Source organism: Scyliorhinus canicula, chromosome 10, assembly GCF_902713615.1.
Source record: "Scyliorhinus canicula chromosome 10, sScyCan1.1, whole genome shotgun sequence".
Classification (NCBI taxonomy): Eukaryota; Metazoa; Chordata; class Chondrichthyes; order Carcharhiniformes; family Scyliorhinidae; genus Scyliorhinus; species Scyliorhinus canicula.
Window position 1 is genome coordinate 54,577,616 of NC_052155.1, and position 13,240 is coordinate 54,590,855.

Sequence of the window (13,240 nt, forward strand, 5' to 3'; positions counted from 1 at the left end):
AGTAGTGATAGAATAGAATAGAACAGTACAGCACAGAACAGGCCCTTCGGCCCTCAATGTTGTGCCGAGCAATGATCACCCTACTCAAACCCACGTATCCACCCTATACCCGTAACCCAACAACCCCCCCTTAACCTTACTTTTATTAGGACACTGCGGGCAATTTAGCATGGCCAATCCACCTAACCCGCACATCTTTGGACTGTGGGAGGAAACCGGAGCACCCGGAGGAAACCCACGCACACAGGGGGAGGACGTGCAGACTCCACACAGACAGTGACCCAGCCGGGAATCGAACCTGGGACCCTGGAGCTGTGAAGCATTTATGCTAACCACCATGCTACCCTGCTGCCCCAGATGCTAGACAAGCAGCTTGACAATATAGAAGAGAGAGTGGACGAGATATGCAAGTATTTGCATACATGTGGAAACTGACATTGTATTTTCAGATGATGTCACCGAGGGGGTAACAGGCAGATGAGAATTAAGATGGGTGCAGGAGACTCTTGGCTTGGTTTTATGAGGTGAAAGCTAATTTGAAGGGGGCAATGACACCGGAGGGGGGTGTCAGTTGTTGAGTGGGAACAAAGTCAGGAGAGCAGGAGATGGGCCCTATGGACAAGGTGAATTGGACGGCCATCGGGGGAGGAAGGACAGAAACTAGAGAAGGAAACAAGTTTCGGGTCGGGCAGAGGGAAGACTTGGAGGAAGTTTGGCCACGTGGGCCATCAAGAAGAGAGAAAGCGACAGAGCAGACTACCGTAGAACATGTCACCAGCAAGGAAAATGCTACATCATTTAAAATGCAATTGGACAAATATTTGAAAAAAGAATGAGAGAGAATATGGTGAAAGAGCAGGAAAACAGGATTAGATATATTTTTAAAATTCATTCTTGGGTCTGCATTTTTTGCCCATCCCTAATTACCCTTGAACTGAGTGACTTGCTAGGCCATTTCAGCGAGGGGCAGTTAAGAGTCAACTGCATCGCTGTGTGGGCCTGGCGTCGCATATAGGCCAGACCGGGTAAGGACGGCAGATTTCCTTGAACCAGATGGGTTTGACGGCAATCAGCAATGGTTCCACATCATTAGACTTAATGCCAGATTTCTTTTATTGAATTCAAATTCACTATCTGCCGCGGGTGGGATATGAACCTGGGACCCCGGAGCATACCCTGGGTCCCTGGATTTCTAATCCACTGACAATAACAATATGCCACCGCCCCTTTACTTCAACTGAGTGGGACAGGGGATACAGGATTAAACTATTTAATAAGTAACTATCTTTGCCAACAGGAAGTTTTTGCAGAGAATAATCAACTTGGAATCTGCTTTGGACAGTGGTGGAGCTGAAAGGTCGTACGTCAGGGGCAGTGTTTTTACGATTGACAACTAGAACAACTTGCATCTATACAGTGGTTAAGCAGTAAAACATCACACAGCGCCCGACCAGAACGCCATCAAGAATTTGACACCAAGTCACAGAATGAGTTATTAGGATAGGTGATCAAGAGCTTTGCAAAAGATATAGACTTCAAGAAGCACCCCAAGGAGGCGAGAGGTGGAGTGTTTAAGGGAGAGATTTCAGGATCTTAAAACCAAGGCGGCTGAAGGTACAACTGTCAAGGATTAAAATAGGGGGTGCAAAAGAGGGCAGAATTAGAGAAGCACAGATATATCAGAGAGTTTTGGGGCTGGAGGAGGTTACAGAGGTAGGGAAGTGCAAGGCCACCAAGAGATTTGAAACAAGGCGCAGAATTTTAAAATGAAATCATCGTCAGATTGGAAGGCACTGTAGGCTAGTGAGCTCAGCGGTGATGAGCGACCGTGACTTGGGGAGATTCAAGAATTTTGGATGAGTGTGTCAAGTATCCAGAGGATGCAAGGTGAATGACCAGATGGGAGAGCATTGGAATAATCATAATAATCTTTATTAGTGTCACAAATAGGCTTACATTAACACTGCAACAGAATTACTGCGAAAATCCCCTAGTTGCCTTACTACGGCGCCCGCTCGGGCACACAGAGGGAGAATTCACGCCCAATTCACCTAACACCACGTTTTTCGGTACTTCTGGGAGGAAACCTGAGCACCCGGAGGAAACCCACGCAGACACGGGGAGAACGTGCCGACTCTGCACAGACAGTGACCAAATCCGGGAATCGAACCCAGTCCCTGGTGCCGTGAAGCAACAGTGCTAACCACTGTCCTACCAATTCCGCCCATATAGTCAACTGTAGAGCTAACAAAAATGTGGATGAGGGTTCCAGTAGCAGATGAACAGAGGTAGAGGAGGATACGGGTAATGTTAAAGAGGTAGAACTTGGTGATAGAGTGAATAGAGGTTGGAAGCTCAGACAGATGGCGAATTAAGATGTACCGAATGACCTTCTGAATGTATTTACTGATCTAAAATTGGCATATTCAATGATCAGAAACTTAACTGGACTAGCCTTATAAATAGTGTAGCTAGTTAATCTATCATTGGGAAAATGGGAGAAACCATGATTGAGGAGATAATACCAGGACACTTAGAAAATTATAATGCCGTCAGGCAGAGACGACAGAATTATCTGAAAAGGAAACAGCATCTGACACATTTACTCGTGTTCTTTGAAGGTGTGCCTTCAAACCGTGGGTAGCATGATAGCACAGTGGTTAGCACTGCTGCCTCAGCGGCAGGGACCCGAGTTCAATTCGAACGTTGGGTGACTGTCTGTGTGCAGTTTGCAAATTCTTCCCGTGTCTATAGTCCAATGATGTGCAGGTTAGCTGGATTGGCCATGATAAATTGTCCCTCAGGTGTCCAGGGATGTGTTGGTTAGGTTAAAGGGTTATAGGAATCATAGATTATCATAGAATTTACAATGCAGAGGGAGGCCACTCGGCCCATCGAGTCTGCACCGGCTCTTGGAGAGAGCACCCTACCCGAGGTCAACACCTCCACCCTATCCCTATAACCCAGTAACCCCACCCAACACTAAGGGCAATTTTGGACAGGGCAATTTATCATGGCCAATCCACCCAACCTGCACATCTTTGGACTGTGGGAGGAAACCGGAGCACCCGGAGGAAACCCACGCACACACGGGGAGGATGTGCAGACTCTGCACACCCCAGTGAATCAGGTGAGGAAGTGGGCTTAGGTGGAGTATTCTTTCATAGGGTCTGTAAAGACCCAATGGGCCGATTGGCCTCTTTCTGCACTGTAGGGATTCTATGATCCAGGGCGTGATTTTCTGGCTGCTTCCCGCTGGAGTTGGTTCGGGATACGGCTGGTAAAGGACTCTCCCGAGATTACCTAAGGTTGCTACATCTCACCCATAATGGGCAGTGGGCAGGATCCAGACCTGCATAGTTAAGCGAGTTTAGAAACTCACTTAATTATGTTTGTGCTGGATGAAACAGCCACCCGGGATCTACAGGCCTCGCTAAGGAAGCACCAGCCGGGCATTATTCAACACTGGCCCCCATAAAGGGGAGCAGGTGGAATGGCACTTGGGGAGGGGTCACCCAGGCAATCGGAGGCCCCCCGAGCGGTCGGCCTCGGGGCAGGGTGGCACCCTGGCACTGGTGTCACCTGGGCACCTTGGCACTGCCAGCCTGCCACGCCAGCAGTGACACAGGCATCAAAGACGGGAAAAAGGTCCCAGTTAAGCTAAAAAGCCGGAAAAGGGCTGCAGTTAGCAGGCCGACCGCTCGGGGGGCCTCCGATTGCCTGGGTGACCCCTCCCCGAGTGCCATTCTACCTACTCCCCTTTATGGGGACCAGTGTTGAATAATGCCCGGCTGGTGCTTCTTTGGCGAGGCCTGAGATTCCGGGTGGCAATGTCGCTGGACTAGTAATCCAGACTTCCAGGGTAAGGCTGTGCGCTCAGGTTTGGTAACTCCATGCTGCAGGATTTGGGGGCAAAAGTACACTTTTGCAACAGTACTGTTCTGCTCAGCATGGCGAAAGAGCTGAAAGTGTGCTTGTGTGTTGATGTTTGAGTGTAGACTTGAAAATTCAGGGGAATGGGATCTTGGGGGATGAGATTGAAGCACTGCGAGGTCAGCATTTGTTTATGCGGTCAGAGTTGGGAGTGATCTGTGGAGAGAAACCCTTGGTGAGAGAGACAGAGTTTCATTGAGATTGGTTGACTCTGTATTTACTAACATCTAGATACGTTTTTGAGACATCTATGGTGTCTGTCTTGATCACAGACCATTTAGTGTGCAGTGTGATGTGTCTTGCTGAGGTCTAGGTCTGAGGCGTTCAAGCCAGGTGACCCTGACCTACACAAGAAAGCCTGATAGGATTTAAAGAAATCCATCAAAGATACCAAAAGACAGTACCGGACCAAGCTTGAGTCCCAGGCTAGCCACGCGGACCACCGCCGTCTATGGCAAGGTCTGCAAGACATAATGGGCTACAAGATGAAGGCATGTAAAATCGGCGGCTCCAATGCACCCCTCCCTGATGAGCTCAAGGCATTCTATGCCCGCTTTGAGCAAGAGCCCTCCACCCCAGAAGCCGTGGATGAACTTGTATCTGAGATCACCACTGCAGACGTCAGAGCAGCCTTCTCGAAGGTCAAACCTTGGAAAGCCACTGGCCCGGATGGGGTACCCAGACGAGCACTCAGGTCTTGTGCGGATCAGCTGGTGGGGGTATTCGCAGACATCTTCAACCTCTCTTTACAACAATCTGAGGTCCCTATCTGCTTCAAGAAGACGACCATCATCCCTGTACCAAAGAAAAGCCAAGCAGCGTGGCTTAATGACTATCGTCCAGTGGCTCTGACATCCATCATCATGAAGTGCTCTAAAACGTTAGTCACGGCACAAATCAACTCCAGTCTCCCGGATTGCCTTGATCCACTACAGTTCGTCTACCGCTGCAACAGGTCCATAGCAGACGCCATCACCATGGCCCTGCACTCTACCCTGGAACACCTAGATAACAGAGACACCTATGTCAGACTCCTATTTAATTGACTACAGTTCAGCCTTCAACACCATCATTGCTACGAAACTCGTCTCCAAACTCCATGGCCTTGGCCTCGGCTCCTCCCTCTGCAACTGGATCCTGAACTTTCTCACCCACAGGCCACAATCAGTAAAGATAGGCAACAACACCTCCTCCATGATCATCCTCAACACCGGTGCCCCACAAGGCTGTGTCCTCAGCCCCCTACTATGCTCCTTATACACCTATGACTGAGTGGCCAAATTCCTCTCCAACTAGATTTTCAAATTTGCTGATGACACCACCGTAGTGGGTCGGATTTCAAACAATGATGAGACAGAATACAGGAATGAGATAGAGAATCTGGTAAACTGGTGCGACGACAATAATCTCTCCCTCAATGTCAACAAAACAAAGGAGATTGTCATCGACTTCAGGAAGCGTAGTGGAGAACATGCCCCTGTCTCCATCAATGGGAACAAAGTAGAAAGGGTTGAGAGCTTCAAGTTTTTAGGTGTACAGATCACCAACAGCCTGTCCTGGTCCACCCCCATGTCGACACAGAAAGTCCACCAACAACTCTACTTTCTCAGAAGACGAAGGAAATTTGGCATGTCAGCTACGACCCTCATCAACTTCTACAGATGCACCACAGAAAGCATTCTTTCTGATTGTATCACAGCTTGGTATGGAGCCTGCTCTGCCCAAGACCGCAGGAAACTACAAAAGGTTGTGAATACAGCCCAGTCCATCACGCAAACCAGCCTCCCATCCATTGACTCTATCAATAATTCCCACTGCCTCAGAAAGGCAGTCAGCATAATTAAGCACCCCAGACATACTCTATTCCACTTTCTTCCATCAGGAAAAAGATACCAAAGTTTGAGGTCACGTACCAACCGACTCAAGAACAGTTTCTTCCCTGCTGCCATCAGACTTTTGAATGGACCTACCTCGTATTAAGTTGATATTTTCTCCACACCTTGATATAACTGTAACATTATATTCTGCAGTCTCTCCTTCCTTCCCTCTGTACGGTATGCATTGTTTGTACAGCATACAAGAAACAATACTTTTCACTGCATACTAATACACGTGACAATAATAAATCAAATCAAAAGTCTGACCATAGTCTTCTGGTTAATTCATATGTATGTCACATTAACCCTGAATGTGAAGATCACAAGATAGATATTGTGAATGGTTTTGTCTTTCTGACCTTGTATAGTAAAGTTTATTTTTGTTTGATGATAACCGTGGATGATTTTAATCTACATACAGATTGAACAAATTGCATTGGCAAAGGGTAGTCTAGATGAAGAACAGAATGTTTTTGGACAGTTTCTTCGAACATCATGTTTTAGCATCAACCAGGCAGCATGCTATACTAGATTTGGTAACGTGCAATGAGACAGGATTTCATCGTGTTGGCGTCCCTTGGAAGCAATGATCATAATATTATTGAATTTCACATTCAGCCCGGGGGAGAGAGGAGTGGATACAAGATTAGTGTCTAAAACTTAAAAAAGAGCGATTATGAGGGCATGAAGCTGGTTAGAATGAACAGGGGAAATCAGGTTATGGGATAGATCAGGAGAGATGCAGTGCCAGACATTTAAGGAGATATTTCAGACTACACAGAAAAAATATATTCCAGTGGCAGACTCTCAGGGAAGGGTGAACTGCCGTGGTTAACTAAGGAAGTTAAAGATTGTATAAATTGAAAGCAAATATTACCACAAAGATGAGTGGCAGGTGAAAAGATGGGAAGGAACATAAGACAAAGAATGACTAAAATATAAATAAGGAAAACAATCAGAGTATGTGAGAAAGCTACGTAGAAGTATAAAACATGGGAGTTTATATAGGTTTATAAAAAAGAAAAATAGTAAACAAAGTGTCATCTGGTCCTCTAGAGAGGAAGTCTGGGAAATTGGTCATAGAAAATAAAGAAATGGCAGATGAATTGAACAGCAATTCTCCATCTCCCTTCACATACAAGGATACAAATAACAACCCAGAAATAATTGTGCATCAGGAGATGGAAGGCAGGGAAGAATTTAAAACAAATTACAATCCCCAGGAAAAGGGTACTGAGAAAACTATTAGAACTAAAAGCTGACAAAGTCGCCGGGTCTTGATGGACTTCATTCAGTAACTGCTGAAATAGTAGATGGATTTGTTTTAATTTTCCAAAACTCCCAACATTCTGGAAAGGAACCCTCAGATTAGAAAATAGCTAATGTGACTCCCTATTTGAGAGAGGAAGGAGACAGAAAGTGGGAAATTACAGACCAGTTAGTTTAACATCTGTCACAAGAAAACCTCTGGAATCTATTATTGAGGGTTCTTAGAAAATCTCAATGCAATCTGTGTCAACATGGTTTTGTGGAAGGGAAATCATGTTTGAGTAATTTATTAGAGTTCTTTGAGGAAGTAACAAGTTCACATGTGAATGTGTATTTGAACCGGGCATTTGACAAGCTACCACTTCAAAGGTTACCACAAAAATTAATAGCTCATGGTGTTGGGGGGGGGGGAAAAACATATTATTAGCATGGGTGGAGGATTGGTTAACGGGAAGCAGAGAATACGGATAAATTAGTCTTTGTCGGTTTGGTAAGATGTGATGACTGAATTGTCGCGGGGTCAGTGCTGCGGCCTCAATTATTTGTATCAATGACTTGGATGCAGGGACCGAATGTCTGCTACTAAATTTGCTGATGACATAAAAGATAGGTAGGAAAGTAAGTTGCGAAGACAGCGCAAGATGTCTGCAAAGAGACACAGATCAGTTAAGTGAGTGAACAAGCATTTGGCAGATAGAAAATGGGGGGGGGGGGGGGGGGGGGGGGGAGATTTGGGTATTGTAGCACGGGAATCAGGAAAAGTTAGTGTGCAGATAAAGCAAGTGATTAGGAAGGCAAATGGAATATTGTCATTCATTGCAAGGGAAATGGAAATGAAGGTAGGGATATTTTCCTACAGTTGCATAGGGCATTGGTAAGACCAGATCTGGAATACTGCGTACAGCTTTGGTCACCCTATTTAAGACAGGACATAATTAACTGTTTAGAGAAGGTTCACCCGATGAAGGGGCTACCTTATGAGGAAAGGTTGGACAAGTTGGACTTTGATTGAGAGGTGATCTTATTGAAACATACAAGATCCTGAGGGGGCTTGACAGGTTAGGTGCAGAAAGGATGCTTCCTCTTGCGGGAGATCAGAACTAGGCAACATAATTTAGAAGGAGTCCCCTATTTAAGGCGGAGATGAGAAGACATGTTTTTCTCTCAACTAGAACATAGAACAGTACAGCACAGAACAGGCCCTTCAGCCCTCAATGTTGTGCCGAGCCATGATCACCCTACTCAAACCCACGTATCCACCCTACACCCTATACCCATAACCCAACAACCCCCCCCCTTAACCTTACTTTTATTAGGACACTACGGGCAATTTAGCATGGCCAATCCACCTAACCCGCACATCTTTGGACTGTGGGAGGAAACCGGAGCACCCGGAGGAAACCCACGCACACAGGGGGAGGACGTGCAGACTCCACACAGACAGTGACCCAGCCGGGAATCGAACCTGGGACCCTGGAGCTGTGAAGCATTTATGCTAACCACCATGCCACCCTGCTGCCCTGCTAACCACCATGCTACCCTGCTGTCGTGAATATTTCAAACTCTTGTCTCCAGAGAGTTGTGGAGTCTAAATCAATAAATATTTTGTCGTGTGAGAGTACCTTTAAGAAATGGGTGTTTATAAAAATATCTGTAGTGGATGTACCTTTAAGAAATAGGTGTTTATCAGTGATGTCAGAGTGTGGGTGGAGCTGGGCTGTCTGTCCTGCTTTTACTTTCGCTTTAGGCTGTTTGCTACAGGGTGTGTTTCGTTTCGTTTTAGATTTGGAAAAGCTGCAATCACAGCAAGATGTGTATGAATCTTTGAAGCTGGGGAATGTTTATTTGGTGATTTTAAAGTGGTAACTATTCTCAGTAGTGAAGTTAAACCTGATGTCTTTCTGTACAAAGGGTTCTGTTTGTCTTATGGATTTGCAAGGAAAGATTAAGAGTTCTTAGAGAGTACTGTATTCTTTGGGGGATTTATTGGTGTTGATAGTTGTTAAGATGTTTACTGTGGATTTATAAAGTGTTAACTGGTTTCATAAATAAACAGTGTTTTAATTTAAAAGTACTGTAAGTCTCTGAAACATCACACCTGCAGAGTAGGGTCGTGTGCTCCCCATAACCACAATCTATTCAAAGTTGTGGGTCAGGTGAACTCCATGATACACTCTGGGGCTCTCTAAACCCTGGCCCATAACAATTTTTAAGGCAGAGGTGGATATGTTCTTGGCTGACAAGAGAGAGTGATAGCTTGTCGTGGGTAGGCTGAATGTGGTGATCACAATCAGATCAGCCATGATCTTTTTGAACGGTGTTGCCTTGCATCATTGACATTGTCTATGTCTACATATGTGTTTCTGGAACCCACCTCTTCATTAACCTGAGGAAGGAGCTGCGCTCCGAAAGCTAGTGATTTGAGACAAACCTGCTGGACTTTAACCTGATGTTGTAAGACTTCTTACTGTGCTCATCCCAGTCCAATGCGGGCATGAGGCATGACCACATTATTCAATGGATGGTGGAGCAGGCTCGAGGACCCAAATGATGTACTCCTGCTTGTAATTCATATGTTTCTATGATTGTTAAATTCAATAATAGGATATGATGAAAGAATAATGCAGCAGCTCATCTTTTACCTTCGCTAAGTTTATTCTACATACAGCACAGTAGAGATTCAAACTCCTTGGTTCTTCCACTCCAACTGTTCCAGCATGCCCATTTTATACTCTTGGTGATTGAGCCAATAACCATCGCCTGCTTAATAACGTAATTGCCAAAGCATGCACTGGCTGGTCCGTTGACAAGCTTGTTCAAAACCCGCGGTATCTTGTGGCTTTATCACTGATTAAATGTATTTGGAGAAATACAGCACAGAACAGGCCCTTCGGCCCACGATGTTGTGCCGAACTTTTGTCCTAGGTTAATCATAGAATTTTGGACACTAAGGGCAATTTTTCATGGCCAATCCACCCAACCTGCACATCTTTGGACTGTGGGAGGAAACCGGAGTACCAGGAGGAAACCCACACACACTCGGGGAGGATGTGCAGACTCCACACAGACAGTGACCCAAGTCGAAATCGAACTTGGGACCCTGGAGCTGTGAAGCAATTGTACTATCCACAATGCTACCGTGCTGCCCTTAAGAAGTTAACCTACACTCCATTATTCTACCCTAATCCAAGTACCTATCCAATAGCCGCTTGAAGGTCCCTAACTTTTCCGACTCAACTACTACCACAGGCAGTGCATTCCATGCCCCCACTACTCTCTGGGTAAAGAACCTACCTCTGACATCCCCTCTATATCTTCCACCATTTACCTTAAATTTATGTCCCCTTGTAATGGTGTGTTCCACCCGGGGAAAAAGTCTCTGACTGTCTACTCTATCTATTCCCCTGATCATCTTATAAACCTCTATCAAGTCGCCCCTCATCCTTCTCCGTTCTAATGAGAAAAGGCCTAGCACCCTCAACCTTTCCTCGTATGACCTACTCTCCATTCCAGGCAACATCCTGGTAAATCTCCTTTGCACCTTTTCCAAAGCTTCCACATCCTTCCTAAAACGAGGCGGCCAGAACTGCACACAGTACTCCAAATGTGGCCTGACCAAGGCTTTGTACAGCTGCATCATCACCTCACGGCTCTTAAATTCAATCCCTCTGCTAATGAACGCTAGCACACCATAGGCCTTCTTCACAGCTCTATCCACTTGAGTGGCAACTTTCAAAGATCTACGAACATAGACCCCAAGATCTCTCTGCTCCTCCACATTGCCAAGAACCCTACCGTTAACCCTGTATTCCGCATTCATATTTGTCCTTCCAAAATGGACAACCTCACACTTGACAGGGTTAAACTCCATCTGCCGCTTCTCAGCCCAGCTCTGCATCCTATCTATGTCTCTTTGAAGCCGACAACAGCCCTCCTCACTATCCACAACTCCACCAATCTTCGTATCATCTGCAAATTTACTGACCCACCCTTCAACTCCCTCATCCAAGTCGTTAATGAAAATCACAAACAGCAGAGGACCCAGAACTGATCCCTGCGGTACGCCACTGATAACTGGGCTCCAGGCTGAATATTTGCCATCCACCACCACTCTCTGTCTTCTATCGGTTAGCCAGTTTGTTATCCAACTGGCCAAATTTCCCACTATCCCATACCTCCTTACTTTCTGCACAAGCCTACAATGGGGAACCTTATCAAATGCCTTACTAAAATCCATGTACACTACATCCACTGCTTTACCTTCATCCACATACTTGGTCACCTCCTCAAAGAAGTCAATAAGACTTGTAACGCAAGACCTACCCCTCACAAATCCGTGCTGACTATCCCTAATCAAGCAATGCCTTTCCAGATGCTCAGAAATCCTATGCCTACCACCGAAGTAAGACTAACTGGCCTGTAATTCCCAGGGTTATCCCGATTCCCTTTTTTGAACAGGGGCACGACATTCGCCACTCTCCAATCCTCTGGTACCACCCCTGTTGACAGCGAGGACGAAAAGATAATTGCCAACGGCTCTGCAATTTCATTTCTTGCTTCCCATAGAATTCTTGGATATATCCCGTCAGGCCCGGGGGACTTGTCTATCCTCAAGTTTTTCAAAACGCGCAACACATCTTCCTTCCTGACAAGTATCTCCTCGAGCTTATCAGTCTGTTTCACACTGTCCTCTCCAACAATATGGCCCCTCTCGTTTGTAAATACTGAAGAAAAATACTCAATTTAATACTCAATACTCAGTATAAATCTCAAACTGTGTCTACTTTAAACAAGAGGTTATTAGTCCCTAACCAAATCTTACAAAAACCAAGGACCATTATTACGCATGCTATACTTGGATTAGTAGACAGTCTTCAATTTTGACCCCAGAGTTACCAGTACTTTATAACTTGGTGCAAGTGATCAAGCAGCTGATACGGGCGAAGGTGTATGGGTGTTTAAGACATGCCCACAGAGCAGAATCTGCATGGTGAAGAACAGGATGGTGACCGTTCATACCCACACTGGTGGTTCTCTTTGGCACTTGCCATACAAGACAACCCCTGCTTTTGGAGGGATGTTAAAAGGTTTCAAAGGTCGACTTAAACACAACATCTACAGTATTTGGATTTCCAAAGGCATTTCCTGAGTTCCAAATAGAGTAACTGCACAGAGTAACAGCTCATGGTGTTGGGGCTGATATATTACCATAGATGAAGGATGACTAACTGGAAACAGAGTCAGAATAAATGGGTCAATTTCAGGTTGACAAACTATAATAATGAGTGGAGTGCTACAGGTTCAGTGCTGGAGCCCCAAGCAATTTGCAGTAAAGACGGCTGAAGGGACTGACTGCATTGCAGTGTCAAAGATTTGGGGCTGGTTTAGCACACTGGGCTAAATAGCTGGCTTTTAAAGCAGACCAAGGCAGGCCAGCAGCACGGTTCAATTCCTGCACCAGCCTCCCCGAACAGGCGCCGGAATGCGGCGACTAGGGGTTTTTCCACAGTAACTCCATTTGAAGTCTACTTGTAACAATAAGCGATTTTCATTTTTTCATTTCAAATAGGTAACAAAGCAAGTTATGAAGAAGGGGTTAAGTCAGTGGGCCAAAATTTGACAAATAGAAAATAATACAGGATAAAGTGAGGCTGTTCACTTTGGCAGGAAGAATAAAATCTAGAAATATTATTTAAAAGGAGCGAGACTGCAGAACGCTGTCGTCCAGAGGGATCTGGATGACCTTGTACATGATTCACAAAGTTGGCACGCAGGTACAGCCAGTAATTAAGGCAGAAAATGGGACGTTAGGTTTTATTGTAAGGCGAATGGAGCACAAAAGTTGCAAGGATTGCTACAACTGTTGGGGGCACAGTTACGACTGAAAGGAGAGTACGGTCTCCGTACTTCGAGAGGGATATACTTGCATTGGAAACAGTTCAAAGAAGGTTCACTAGGCTGATTCCTGGGATGAAGAAGATGTCTCAGGAGGACATGATACAAGATACAAGATTCTTTTTTAAAAATAAAGTTAGAGTACCAAATTTTATTTTTTCCCCAATTAAGGGGCAATTTAGCGTGGCCAATCCACCTATCCTACACATCTTTGGGTTGTGCGGGTGAGACCTACTCCAGACATAGGGAGAATGTGCAAACTCCAC